At 48.1% G+C, this 12,976-nt stretch overlaps 3 non-coding genes across 3 annotated transcripts; all 3 read left to right on the forward strand.

Moving 5' to 3' along the window:
• The first annotated feature begins 3,009 nt into the window (after window positions 1–3,009).
• TRNAE-CUC (transfer RNA glutamic acid (anticodon CUC)) lies at window positions 3,010–3,081 on the forward strand. Its single transcript has one exon. It is a non-coding gene; the product is annotated as a tRNA-Glu (tRNA).
• A 5-nt stretch (window positions 3,082–3,086) lies between these two features.
• On the forward strand, window positions 3,087–3,158 carry TRNAQ-CUG (transfer RNA glutamine (anticodon CUG)). The gene has a single exon. It is a non-coding gene; the product is annotated as a tRNA-Gln (tRNA).
• A 9,509-nt stretch (window positions 3,159–12,667) lies between these two features.
• On the forward strand, window positions 12,668–12,739 carry TRNAQ-CUG (transfer RNA glutamine (anticodon CUG)). Its single transcript has one exon. It is a non-coding gene; the product is annotated as a tRNA-Gln (tRNA).
• Window positions 12,740–12,976: the final 237 nt, after the last annotated feature.

The following is a 12,976-nucleotide window of genomic DNA, read 5'->3' on the forward strand; positions in this document are numbered from 1 at the left end:
CTAAATAAGAAAGTGGCTTTGGTTCAAATTAACTTTGAAAAGGTGTTCGGTCGCGTGTCTCATGAAATACTCTACTGTTTGTTAGAACATATTGGTATTGGTTCAGTTGTTCTCAAACGGGTAAAAATGGCTTATGAATGATGCTCGACACGCCTTATGATAAACAAACTGTTATCTGAAAGAATTTGTGTAAAGGCATCAGTTCGACAAGGATGTCCACTGTGCCCTCTCCAATTTGCAATTTGTTTGGAGCCTTTTTGTAGGATGATAACTGCGAGTGGGAACATCCGAAGTTTTAGGTTGGGAGCGTGTGAGGTGAGAATACTGGCATACGCTGATGACGTAGCGCTCTTTTCTGAAGACCGAAAAAGTGTTGTAGAAGCGTTACAAATAACCGGAAGGTTTTGCAGGCAAAATGGAAGCGCTGTTAATTTAGAGAAATGCCTCGGAGTCTGGCATGGGCAATGGGACTTAGAACCACAATTTTTCTGATGGGTCCGATTGGCTACAACTCCCGGAGTTCATTCGGGAGTCCCGCTGGACAAATATGGAAGGAATACCAATTACTGGAATGAAAAAGCAGAAGAAATGCGGGACAGGACGAAAGGGTAAATGGGCCGTTATCTTTCCATTTTCGCGCGTGCAATGGTATGTAACACCTTTCTTGTATCAAGGTTCATGTATTTACTCAAGGTATTATATTATGCACGAAACAATATCCAAAGGTTCCATCGGGTTTTTGCTGTTTTTATTTGGGCGTCCAATTGGGAACGAATTCACAGAGACAATCTCTTCCGGAGAGTAAAGGTCAGAGGACTTTCTCTTATGCATCTATATGTACGGCAGGTGGTTTCAAGGTTTTGTTTCTTGCGTGACCAATAGGACGCCTTCTTGCGAACATTCATACAGAGCATGCTATCTAATGCAGTTCCAGAATTCATTGTCTCTTTGTGCAATGCTCGTAGGTATACAGTGTCTCGCTTCCTGCGAGGGGTAGTCTGGTCGTTCAGGTTTTTGCAAGTGCGGTTCTCTCTAGGGTATTTAGCGAGTGTAACGCCGAAGCGACTGTACAAGGACCTTGTTGAACAGTTGAAGTAACTGGAAAAGACGTTCTCAGGCGAGTTAAGAAGACTGTTGCACCTGGCTTCAAAACATTCTTTTTCAAATTGCATACAAGAACCCTACCAGTAAAAACATGACTTAAGAAAAAGGGCCTTTTTGTTCATTGGGGGTCAAACTGTCTCTTGTGTAGAAAGCCAGAGACGGTAGAACACGTGTTCCTGGAATGTTGGGACGCGGTGTTCTACTGGGATGTTTCGCAAACAACCCTAAAAAAACTTGGCATTGACACGGCGCAGAATTCGGAACCTGACCACTGAAAGTGATGTTGCACAGTATGACCAGATTATGTTATTCGGCCTTCACAGCATTTGGAGGAGTAGAATGCCTTTTAGACATTGTGGCATGGATGCACGATTGGTATGTGATTATTTTGTCGAACATATGTATAAATAAAGAGAAGTCCTGAAGCAGGAGAATTATTCGGATGAGGTATTGTGTCTGATCGACCAACTTGCTGTAATGAAAGTCCATTAGACACGGTTGTCTGCCAAAGGGCATGGCAACTACGATATTTTACTGGTGTGGATAGTCATGCAATAAAGAAAAAAAGCGGTCTCTTGGTGTAATGGTTAGCGGATTTCGGCTTCCGGCCACCGAGCGTGACGGAGGTGCGATGAGGGGCTCCGTTGGAGCAGCTACAGGGCCCATGTCTGGCCGCGGAAACAGGGCTTTTGCTTCGGATGAGGAATATCAGGTGATTCTGCCTACCCTTCCTACAGGACGTGTTGTGTTAAACAAAGTATTTTTTTTTGCAGGCTGACGTGCGGGCCCGCCCTAATCGGGTCGAAGATTTCAGGGATGCGCTGGCTCAGCTGATGCTGCTCCCCGAGGTTATCGCCTTGGGGGCGTATCGTATGAGCCATGTATGGGCTATTACTCACGCGAGTGCTGAGGCGGTGACGAAAATTCTTTCTGCCGGCGAACTGAAAGTAAAGGACCGCCGCTGTCTGGTCATCGACCCGGCAAACCAGGACGTCCGCGTCAAGTTGCACTGGCTGCTGCACAACGTGCCCGACGAAGACGTGAGGGTAGCCTTTGCTCCGTACGGCAAGGTGAGCGAAGTCTCCAAGGAGCGGTGGCGCGTCCAGGGTGTCGCCAGCAAGGGGTCGACGACACGCTTGGTTTCATTGAAAATGAACCCTGGCGTGAAGCTGGAAGACCTCCCTCACGAAGTCAGGGTTGGCGGTGAGCTGGCTCTCGTGGTTGTACCGGGCAGAGCTCCGCTGTGTGTGCGCTGCCACGGTACTGGGCACATTCGCCGTGAGTTCAACGTTCTACGATGCGGCGCCTTTCGTCGATACGGGCATGAAGAAAGCAGCGGCGTACGCACGTACGAGAGTGCTGCCGTCTCAGTCAACACTGACATCTCGTCCGAACTTGTCATGGACGAGGCTGACACGGAAGACGCTGCAGCAGAGGCAGGTGACTGGGTGGAGAAGGAGAAATCCCCAGCTGTGTCTCCTCCGGAAACATCCACAAGCGTAGAGGAGCCGAGCAGTAAGCGGCAGCAACAGGTAGCGCAGCCTGCAGAAGTTAAGGCATCAACGGACAAAGTCCTTGGCAGTGGGGCGTCAGCTCCCGTCGTTCCCAAACACGGTGACAGCATGTAAGTCACAGATGCGTCAACCAGCAACCAAGCAGGGAAGCGACCGAACGAGCACGGTTCGAATGGAGAGCCCAAAGTGAGCGTAGGCGACCAGCCATCGCAGAAGACTGTTGGTGTCAGGCGACCGACGTTGAAACCGTAGTGGTTAGCACTCTGGACTCTGAATCCAGCGATTCGAGTTCAAATCTCGGTGAGACCTGCCCTTTTTCTTTTTTTTTCCTTTTCTCACTTAAACTGCCTTGGACGTTTCTTTAGCACCCGCTCGCACCGCTTCTCCTCGTTCCGGCGTCGTCTAGTGGCTAGGATACCTGGCTCTCACTCAGTAGGCCCGGGTTCGATTCCCGGCGTCGGAAGGTGCGGTCTCATGGAGTAATGGTTAGCACTCTGGACTCTGAATCCAGCGACTCGAGTTCAAATCTCGATGAGACCTCCGCTTTTTTTTAATTTTTCTCTTTTTCCCACTTAAACTGCCTTGGACGTTTCTTGAGCACCCGCTTGCACCACTTCACCGCATTCCGGCGTTGCCGCCCGGGTTCGATTTGCGGACTCGTGGTGATTCGACTTCCGGCCACCGAGCGGGACGGACGTGCGATGACGGGCTCCGTTTAAGCAGCTACAGTGGCCATGTCTGGCCGCGGAAACAGGATTTTTGCATCTGACAGTGATTATCAGGTCGTATTGCCGAGTTTGCCTCTAGTTCGTTTTGTCGAGAACACTGTTTTTTTTGAACGGCGATATCAGGGCCCGCCCATTCAGGGTTGAAGATTTCCGCGATGCGCTACAAGAGGAAGACGACGGTGATGACAGTGTGTGTGCTTGTTGCCCTGAGACGTGCAGACAGCTGGTTGACTTTCAAGACACCTGCGGACGGCTGAATGAAAGAGCACTACATGGACACTTCAGGCGCAGTGAGTTCAGAGGCACCTTTGGCCCCTTACAAACATTTCTTGCGGAGCCTACTCCAGTAGATAATGGCGGTCAAACTTGATGCAGCGTTTTGTTTAGCGTCACCAAATGTTCGGGGGTTAGGAGCACGAAGGAAACAAAGGCAGCTCTATCGCCTTTTTGTTGAAAACGATCTTGATTTAATTGCTATCCAAGAAACTAAGATCGAGAGCGCGGAGGAAACTGATCGCATGTTGTCTCATTTCGTTCTTTGTACGACATATGTGTTATTCCGTCGGCACGTCGGGAGGCTGCGCTCTTTATATTCGTTAAAATTTAGGTATTAATGTTGTTTCTGTTGTTGCTTTGGAAAGTGGTCGCCTACTTGTTGTTGATTTTTGGTTTTCGAATCAAAGTTGGCATGTTGTCTGTGTTTATGCTCCGAATGCCGAGACTGCGTGCAGAACCTTTTTTGAAGGTATTGCACGGCATCTAAATTGAGACAAGATTTTAATCCTGCTAGGCGACTTCAATGGTGTTTGTTTTTCTCAGGACCGCGCAAAAGCTTCGCGGGTGAGGGATAAAAGCGCTCAGCTCCTTAGTTCTTTTGTCGGTGACTGTAACCTTGAAGACATCGGTAATTTGTACACTTGCAATGCTCGCCCCAGATAAACTCATTTTCAACGTGATAGCCACGCCAGACTGGACCGAATGTATATCTCACTTGAGCTTGTTCCACTGTGCTCTGGGTATGACGTTAAGCCCGTAAGTTTCAGTGACCATTGCTTAGTTATTGCAACTTTCGGCACCAAGCAAAGGAGGTCACAATTTAACTGGCATGTGTGGAAGTTCATCGCGAAACTTTTAGAAAACGAAAATCTTGTAAAAGTAACAACGAAAGAACTTGAAAAACTACTTTCAGCGCAGCCGACCAGTTATGCAGTTGAATGGGAGGAGCTGAAGCAGCGAGTAAAAATATGGCGATGGAAAATGCCAGTACACTTCGATATGCTGAGAAGCAAAAGGAGAAATAAATGCCCAAAGAACTCGATTTTTTGCTTAGAATGGATAGCTTTCATCCAGGAATGTACACGAGAGAAATCAAAGACGTGAAACGGCAGATTGAATGCCTTGACACTGATAGGTACAAGGCAACACTGATCAGGGCGAGGTCTGAAAAACTCTGGGCGGGAGAGACGCCAACAACACGAGCGCTGTCCGACGACGAGAAAAGATACTCGAACCAAAAAGAAATACGGCAAATAATAACGGAGGCATCGTCACTAGTGAACCCGCTGAGATCAAAAACGTGATTGTAGAACACTACAAGGAATACTTGGCCACAGACGCGAAGTGAAAGACGACTTCCTGACTGACTTTTAGCCCCAAATGCCAAAACGCGATGATGAAGTCAGAACACGTCTCGAGCAACCCATTACTTTGGCAGAAATTGAACAAGCAATAGACGAACTGCCAAAAGGAAAGTCGCCAGGACCTGATGGCCTAGGCGCTGCATTCAACAAAGCATTTAAGCTCTCGGTCGCCCACATTCTGCTCAGAGTGCTAGTCGAAGCGTATGAGCGTAAGCAAGTTCCTCTGTTATTCACCAGCTCGCATATCGTTTTAATTCCGAAGTCTGAGGATCCATAAAAACGCTTGTTGGTGGGGTCTTATCGCCCGATAAGCCTCACTAACGTGGATTACAAAATATTCATGAAAGTACTGGCCAAAAGGCTACAAAGTATGATAGCAAATCTAGTTGGACCACACCAGACGAGCGGCATTAAAGGCCGCAGCACCGCAACAAACGTACATGTTGTACGGACAGTTTTTGAATGATGTGACGTGCTTGGTGCCCATGTGACAATGATGCAACTGGACCTCGCCAAAGCCTTCGACCGGGTTTCGAATTTATTTATTTATTTATTGCAAGTACATACAGCGCCTATGAGGCATTATTGTAGGGGGGATATAGCTACATACAATAACACATGCAAAGAAGATATTGGGAAACATGTCAGCAAGGTAACAACAATACTATAAGTAGACTGAAAAAATACGTAACATAGATCTGCACAGCGCTGCTAAAACGTACGAGACCTGGAAGAAATACATCAGATCACCATTTCAACTGCACTTTGGAAATAAGGTGCACAAATCACATCATTCGGAAGCTTATTCCAGTCCAGAATTGTGTTAGGGGAAAACGAATACTTATATACAGTAATGCGGCATTGATAACTCAATCTTTCGTGTTGTCTAGTCTCTCCGAACTCCGAAACAGGGCATGACACCCTGTTCCTGTTATTGGAACACTCAAACGTGGGCCGCGTCGTTTTGGAGGGCGTTAGAATGGCGTATACTAACTGCACGACGAGAATTGTTAATGGGGAGCTCACTGTTAGTATTTGCGTGAGATCGTCAGTAAGACAAGGCTGCCCTCTGTCATCCTTATTGTTTGCAGCCTATCTCGAGCCTCTCTGTTTGGCGATCATCAGTAACGACCGTATAAGTGGTTTTAGGCTACAGTCAGCGCATGTGAAAATACTAGCGTACGCAGATGAAATTGCGGTGTTTTGTTCCAACAGAGAAAGTGTTCAAGAAACTATCACTGTTGTGGATAAATTCTGTCAACAGACAGGCTGCAAAGTGAACTAGGAAAAGAGTGCTGGGTTTTGGCACGGCGACTGGGACGTCACACCTCAGCACTTTTCACGTTTGCAATGGTCGAACTTGCCGACTCAGTATCTGGGCGTGCCACTCGATTCATACCGTGATCCCACCCACTACTGGGTGCAACGAAGCGGAGAGGGCGAGAGAGAAGGCAAATCGATGACAAGGCAAGCCACTGTCAATGTTTTCGCGTGCTTATGTGTGTAATGTGTTCCTTGTTGCAAAGATATGGTATGTCATGAATGTGCTTTCCGCTGCTCGGGTTGGTATCTAGGAAATAAACCGCGTCTTTGCAGTTTTCATGTGGCCACCAACGTGGGAAAAATGTCGCAGAACAAATTTGTTTCTTCCTGTAAAATCTGGTGGGTTGGGGCTTGTGCATTTATTTTTGCGAAAGGTTGTTTCACGTTATTTTTTTCTTCGCGACCAGGGCGACGCCTTTTTGCGGACAGTCATCCAGGCATGACTGCGAAAAATGCTCCCTCAGTTTGTGGTCTCCTCCAGTGATAATATGAGTGGCGCAGTGAGAGGTTACATACGCGAAGTTGTCCTGTCGTACAGAATGTTGCACGCGCGTTTTACATTGCACTACTTGAGCAATGTGTGCAAACGGAAACTCTATAAGGATCTTGTGGATGTGATGTTTCCATTGCCAATGTACCGTTTACCGCACCGTGCAGGCCCTGGACAAGATGTCTTAAAACGTGTGAAAAGGATGCCACTTAGACCCTCATTTAAAACTTTCTTCTTTAAGTTACATTCCAACACACTACCAGTTAAAACTTGGTTGCATGGAAACGGTATTTTCGTTCCTTGGACAACAAACTGCCTTCTTTGCAAGAAGCCTGAAACAATACAGCACGTCTTTCTGGATTGTTGGGACCCAATCTTTCATTGGGATGTCCTCCAGAGAACACTGAAAAAAGAACTTCCTTTAGAACCATGTGGGATACGGTTTCTACCAGTTGAGAGTGAGGGCATACCGTTGAATTTAATCATGCTCCTGGGCCTCCACAGCCTGTGGATAACTAGGATGCAAGTTCGACATGCAGACCTCAATACACGTCCTGCGCGCGAAAACTTCATTGAAAATGTGGTGCTCCTTAGAGAAGTATACAGGGCTCTGCCCGATCCACCTTAGTGGATTACCTCACAGGACGAACTTGTGTGTTTGTAGAGATTTTAAAGCTTTCGTGATAGCCAAAGTGTCGCTGTCACAGTTTTAACATTTATATGAAAATTGTTTTGTTTCTATGTCAAATTAGGCAATAAAGAAAAAAAAAGATTTGCGGATTCATGGTGAAATGGTTAGCACTCTGGACACTGAATCCAGCGATCCGAGTTCGAATCTCGGTGAGACCTGCGCTTTCTCTATTTTTTCTTTTTCCCACTTAAACTACCTTGGACATTTCTTGAGCACCCGCTTGCACCACTTCACCGTGTTCCGGCGTTGGCGCCCGGGTTCGATTTGCGAACTCATGACATTCTACTTCCGGCTACAAGTTCGGTGCGGACGCAGGATCATGAGCTCCGGCGGAGCGGCGATAGTGGCCGTTGCGGGTCGCGGAAACAGGATTGAAGATAAAGAAGACTAGGACTACCAAGTTATGTTGTCTACCGGTCGTGTTGTGTTCAACACCGTTTTCTTGCACGGCGACGTGCGAGTTAGGCCCTACAGTGTCGATTATTTCCGCGACGCCCTCGCCAACGCCGGTGCGCTCCCCGACGTTGTGGCGTTGAAGGCGTATGAGGTCAACCATGTTTGGGCGGTCACGCTCAACAGTATCGAAGCAACGAAGAAGCTGGCAGCGTTCAAGGAACTGGAAGTTAAAGGACGGCGCTGGATTATCATCGATCCTGCCGACCAACAGGTAAAACTACGGCTGCACTGGATGCTGCATGGTGTATCCGACGGCGACATTCGGAAGGCACTTGCGGCATTTTGGAACGTAACGGAGGTGACCCGGGAGCGTTGGCGTGTTTCAGGCGTCAAAGAGAAGGGGTCTACAACCAGGACCGTTCTCCTGAAACTGAAATCCGGCATGAAGGTTGACGACCTGCCACACCAGTCACGCGTCGCCGGGGAGCTGGCCCTTGTTGCGGTGCCTGGGCGGCTTATGCAGTGCCTAGGGTGCCGTGGCACGAGTCACTTCCGACGTGAATGCAAGGTATCGCGATGCTCTAAATCCAGGCGTTACGGCCACGGCGATAGTGAGTGAGTTCGTACATACGCGGTGGCTACTGGTGCGGTATCGAGAGACGATACCCCCAGATCTTCTGATGGATGTCGTCGAGGGGGAGGAGGCGGGAAAAGGGGCCGATGCATTTGGCAAGGCCGCTGGGACGAGCGATATTTCGAGGCCTCCCAGCGGAGACACTAGTGAAGAGGGGAAGCAAGGTGAATAGCGAGAATTACTCGTGAGTCAGGGCAACACGTCGACAAACGGGGAGAGCGTCCAGGCAACGAAGGACGCCGAGCCAATGAACAGCGAGAAACAGCAGGACCAGAGCTGCGCCCGTTCAGCGAGTGGCACCGCCTCAGCCAAGCGCCCTCATGCCCTGACCGGCCGCCAAGGGGACAAGGCGGCTGCTTCCAGTGGTGAGGAGCCGCCAGCAAAAACTGCTCAGTCCCGACGGTGTTCCCTCAGACGTACACCAAACTTTTTGGCGGACAAGCGTGCTAAGGCAGCTCCGCGGCAAGGTCAGGGCCCCGCACCGGATGGCTCCGGTGGCAACGACGGCATCTAGCCATGTGCTAGACGGGAAGGGTAAGCACAATGGCTTCGAAAATGGCTTCGGTAACCGCGTTGAAAGTAGCCACACTAAATATTAGGGGCTCGGCAGGAAAGAAAAAGCAAAGCCAAGTGTACCCGCTCTTAACGGAGCACGATATCGACCTACTGGCCGTGCAGGAGACAAAAGTAGACGGGGAGGAAGAGACCGGGAGCATGATGCGACGTTTCACGTCTAGATTCTACGCTGTTGTAAGCCATGCGACTGGTACATCTGCTGGTAGCGTCCTTTTTGTAAAGAAGTTGCCGGGTCTTGTGCACGATCATTTCTCGTGCCCTTCAGGCCGATGTGTCGCTGTTGATTTTACATTGAATAACGATGAGTGGTGGGTTGTCTGTGTGTATGCCCCAAATGTTGCGGACGAAAGGGCCGCATTTTTTCAGCGCTGAACAGCGTCTTTGTTTCGTGAAACAGCTTATCATCATGGGCGACTTCTACTGCGTCCTGAACGGCTGCGATAAGACCAGTGCAAGGGTGTTCAGGGACGCAAGTACGAAGATACTGTCGCAAATCATAAACAAATGAAACCTTGAGGATGTGACGGAGTGTATGCAAGGCGCGATCGGTGTGATGTACACACACTTTCAAAGGACAAGCCATGCTCGACTTGACCGCATTTATGTATCGCTTGACGTGATTCCAAAATGCAACAGTTACCATGTACTGCCGGTGTCTTTTTCGGACCACTGTTTAGTAGAATGTGGGATAGGAATGAAAAAACTGGGCAGTGCTTTTAGTTGGGATCTGTGGAAAAAAAATAAGCTAATTAAGGACAATGACTTTAACCGCGCAGTAATTAGAGAAATCAGCAAAATAGAGCCAAGTAGCGCACTGAAAATATGCCAACAGTGGGAACTTTGCAAAGAACAGGTAAAAATTAAAGCAATCTAATGGTCTAGTGCCATTGCGCACGAAGACAAACTAAAAGAACGCAATCTGAGGTGTATGCTTGCAAAACTGCTCGAGAAGGAATGTGAAGCGCCTGGTAAATGGATCGATGACATCAGGAAAATAAAACAAAAAATTCAACTAATAGAAGAGGACCGATATCGCGGAGCGTTGGGGCGGGCCAGAGCGGAAGAAGGTGCTGCAGGGGAGACGCCGACGAAACGAGCCTTGGGCATTGACAAGGCCCATTCGCGGCAAAATCACATTGACAGCATGGAATGGGGTGGCATCTTATCAGACGAAAACGAACATATACAGCGTGCGTTTTTTGAGTACTATCAGGCGCTCCTCGCATTACATGACTCAGACACGAACACGTTTAAGGACAGGTTTCTGGGGGCAATGCCGCGTCTTAGTGACGAGCAGAAAGACGAGTTAGAGCTCGCAAAAACCGAATCAGAGGTTAAAACGGCAATAGACAATTTAAATTCTGGGAAATCACCAGGACCAGGCGGGTTAAGTGCGGCGTTTTACAAAGCATTTAAGAGCATGCAGTATCGCGCCTGTGTTGACAACGGTATTTAATGAAGCTTACGATGTAGATGAATTGCCTCCGTCTTTTGGTAAATCACACACTGTCCTAATCCCCAAAACTGATGAGGCTGACAAGTTACGACATGTAACAGGGTACAGGCCAATTGCACTCACAAATGTGGATTACAAAATTTACATGAAGGTGTTGGCGCAAATGTTACAGTATGTAATCCAGCGAATTGTTGGCCCCCTTAAAAGTTACGACACGTAACAGGGTACAGGCCAATTGCACTCACAAACGTGGATTACAAAATTTACATGAAGGTGGTGGCGCAAAGGTTACAGTATGTAATCCAGCGAATTGTTGGCCCACTTAAAACGTGTTGGATAATGGGCCGGTCTATTCTTACTAACATACACAAGGGAAGATGTGTGCTCGAGTGTTGTCACCTTACGAATAGTCGAGTTGCCATCTTGCAGTTTGACCTCGAAAAGGCGTTCGACTGTGCCGCGCATAAAATTTTGCTGTGCATTCTGGATTGCGTGAATGTTGGTTCTGTTATCCGGGAGGGAGTCGCCTTGTCGTATCGGAACTACATGACAAGATTGATTGTTAACCAGAGTCTGGGGGCCCCCATTTTCGTGCGGCGTTCGGTACGTCAAGGTTGCCCCCTCAGCCCTCTTCTGTTTGCCAATTACATTGAGGCGCTGTGTTTAAACAGCATTGGAAACGAGAGGATCAGTGGTTTTCGATTGCAAGCGGTGGAAGTCAAGCTGCTTGCATATGCAGATGATTTGGCGGTTTTTTCCGTTAATCGAGAATGTGTAACTGAGACCATTGAATGCGTCGCTGAATTCTGCAAAGAATCGGGCAGCAGAGTGAACTGGTCAGTCAGTGGGGCTCAGGCACGGAGCATGGCAAACGACGCCTGACCACTTTGCAAACGTAACCTGGGTGAAGGCCCCAACGAAGTACCTGGGAGTACCGCTAGGAAGCTATCGCGATAGCGAGACATACTGGAAAGCGCAGACCCAGGATGTGCGCGACAAGGCGGAAAGATGGAAAGGAACAGGCTTATCAACTTTCGCCAGAGCCACCGTGCGCAATATTTTCTTTATCAGCAGGGTGTGGTATGTGATGTAAGCGTTGCATTGTGGAAGAATGAACGTACAGAAGCTACATCAAATTTTTGCTGTTTTTGTGTGGGCTGCGCAATGGGAAAGGTGCAGCCGGACGAATTTATTTAGAATAGTTAAGGATGGTGGAGTGGGCCTGGGACACCTTTTCTTGCGGCAGATTGTTAATAGATTTATGTTTCTGCGTGATGTCAGTGATCCGTTTTTGCGCACCGCGTGCCAAGTAAGGCTCGGGCGGGCGCTGCCTGACTTTATTGTTGCAACCGAAACCATGTCGGGCAGAATATTTGGGTACTTTAGAGAAGTTGTCGCAAGTGTGCGGTTTCTCTCAACTACGTTTTCCAAGGAATATTTATCTACAGTGAACAAGAAGAAGCTGTATAAGGATATATGTGACGTTTTTCTGCCGGAACCCATGTACAGAGTCTTGTACAGTGGAGGTCCTGGAAGGACTGTGCTAAAGAGGGTAAAAAGAATGCACTTCGAGCCAGGGGTTAAAACTTTCTTTTTCAAGTTGCACACTAGAACGTTATTAGTCAAAATGTTTTTACAGGATAAGGGCTTATTTGTTCCATGGGGTCCTAACTGCCTTATCTGGAAGCAACCAGAAACGATAGAGCACGTTTTTCTGCATTGTTGGGAAGGGGTTTACTTTTGGGACGTACTCCAAAGGACAATAAAGAAACAATTTTTACTTCACCCCTATGGAATACGGTATCTGTCCATTGATAACGAAGAGGGGGTACCATTTGATTTAATAATGCATCTGTTCATTGTGTCCTGTAATTTTGTTCTAGTCGTTCTTGTGCAATGTCAAAGCCAGGCAATAAAGAAAAAAAGATTTGCGGACTGATGGTGAAATGGTTAGCACTCTGGACTCTGAATCCAGCGATCCGAGTTCAAATCTCGGTGAGGCCTGCGCTTTTTCCTTTTTTTTCTTTTTCCCACTTAAACTGCCCTGGACGTTTCTTGAGCACCCGCTTGCACCGCTTCTTCGCGTTCGGGCGTGGCCGCTCGGGTTCGATTTGCGGACTCATGGTGCAATGGTTAGCACTCTGGACTCTGAATCCAGCGATCCGAGTTCAAATCTCGGTGAGACCTGCGCTTTTTTCTTTTTTTCTTTTTCGCACTTTCATGGAAAACCTTATGCAAAAACTATTTACATATTGGACAGGTGAGAGCAACTGAGAGTGCTTCTCAGTAAAGGGAGCTTCTTCGCGGTCGGGAGTGTCTCCCAGCAAAAAGTCTCTCTCAAGAGGGGGCTCTCTGGTACCAAACCAACAGCTCGTGAAATACCCTTCGTATTCCCCAGATCACTGGCTAGGGAATACAGTTCGA

Source organism: Amblyomma americanum, chromosome 1 (genome assembly GCF_052857255.1).
Source record: "Amblyomma americanum isolate KBUSLIRL-KWMA chromosome 1, ASM5285725v1, whole genome shotgun sequence".
Taxonomy (NCBI): domain Eukaryota; kingdom Metazoa; phylum Arthropoda; class Arachnida; order Ixodida; family Ixodidae; genus Amblyomma; species Amblyomma americanum.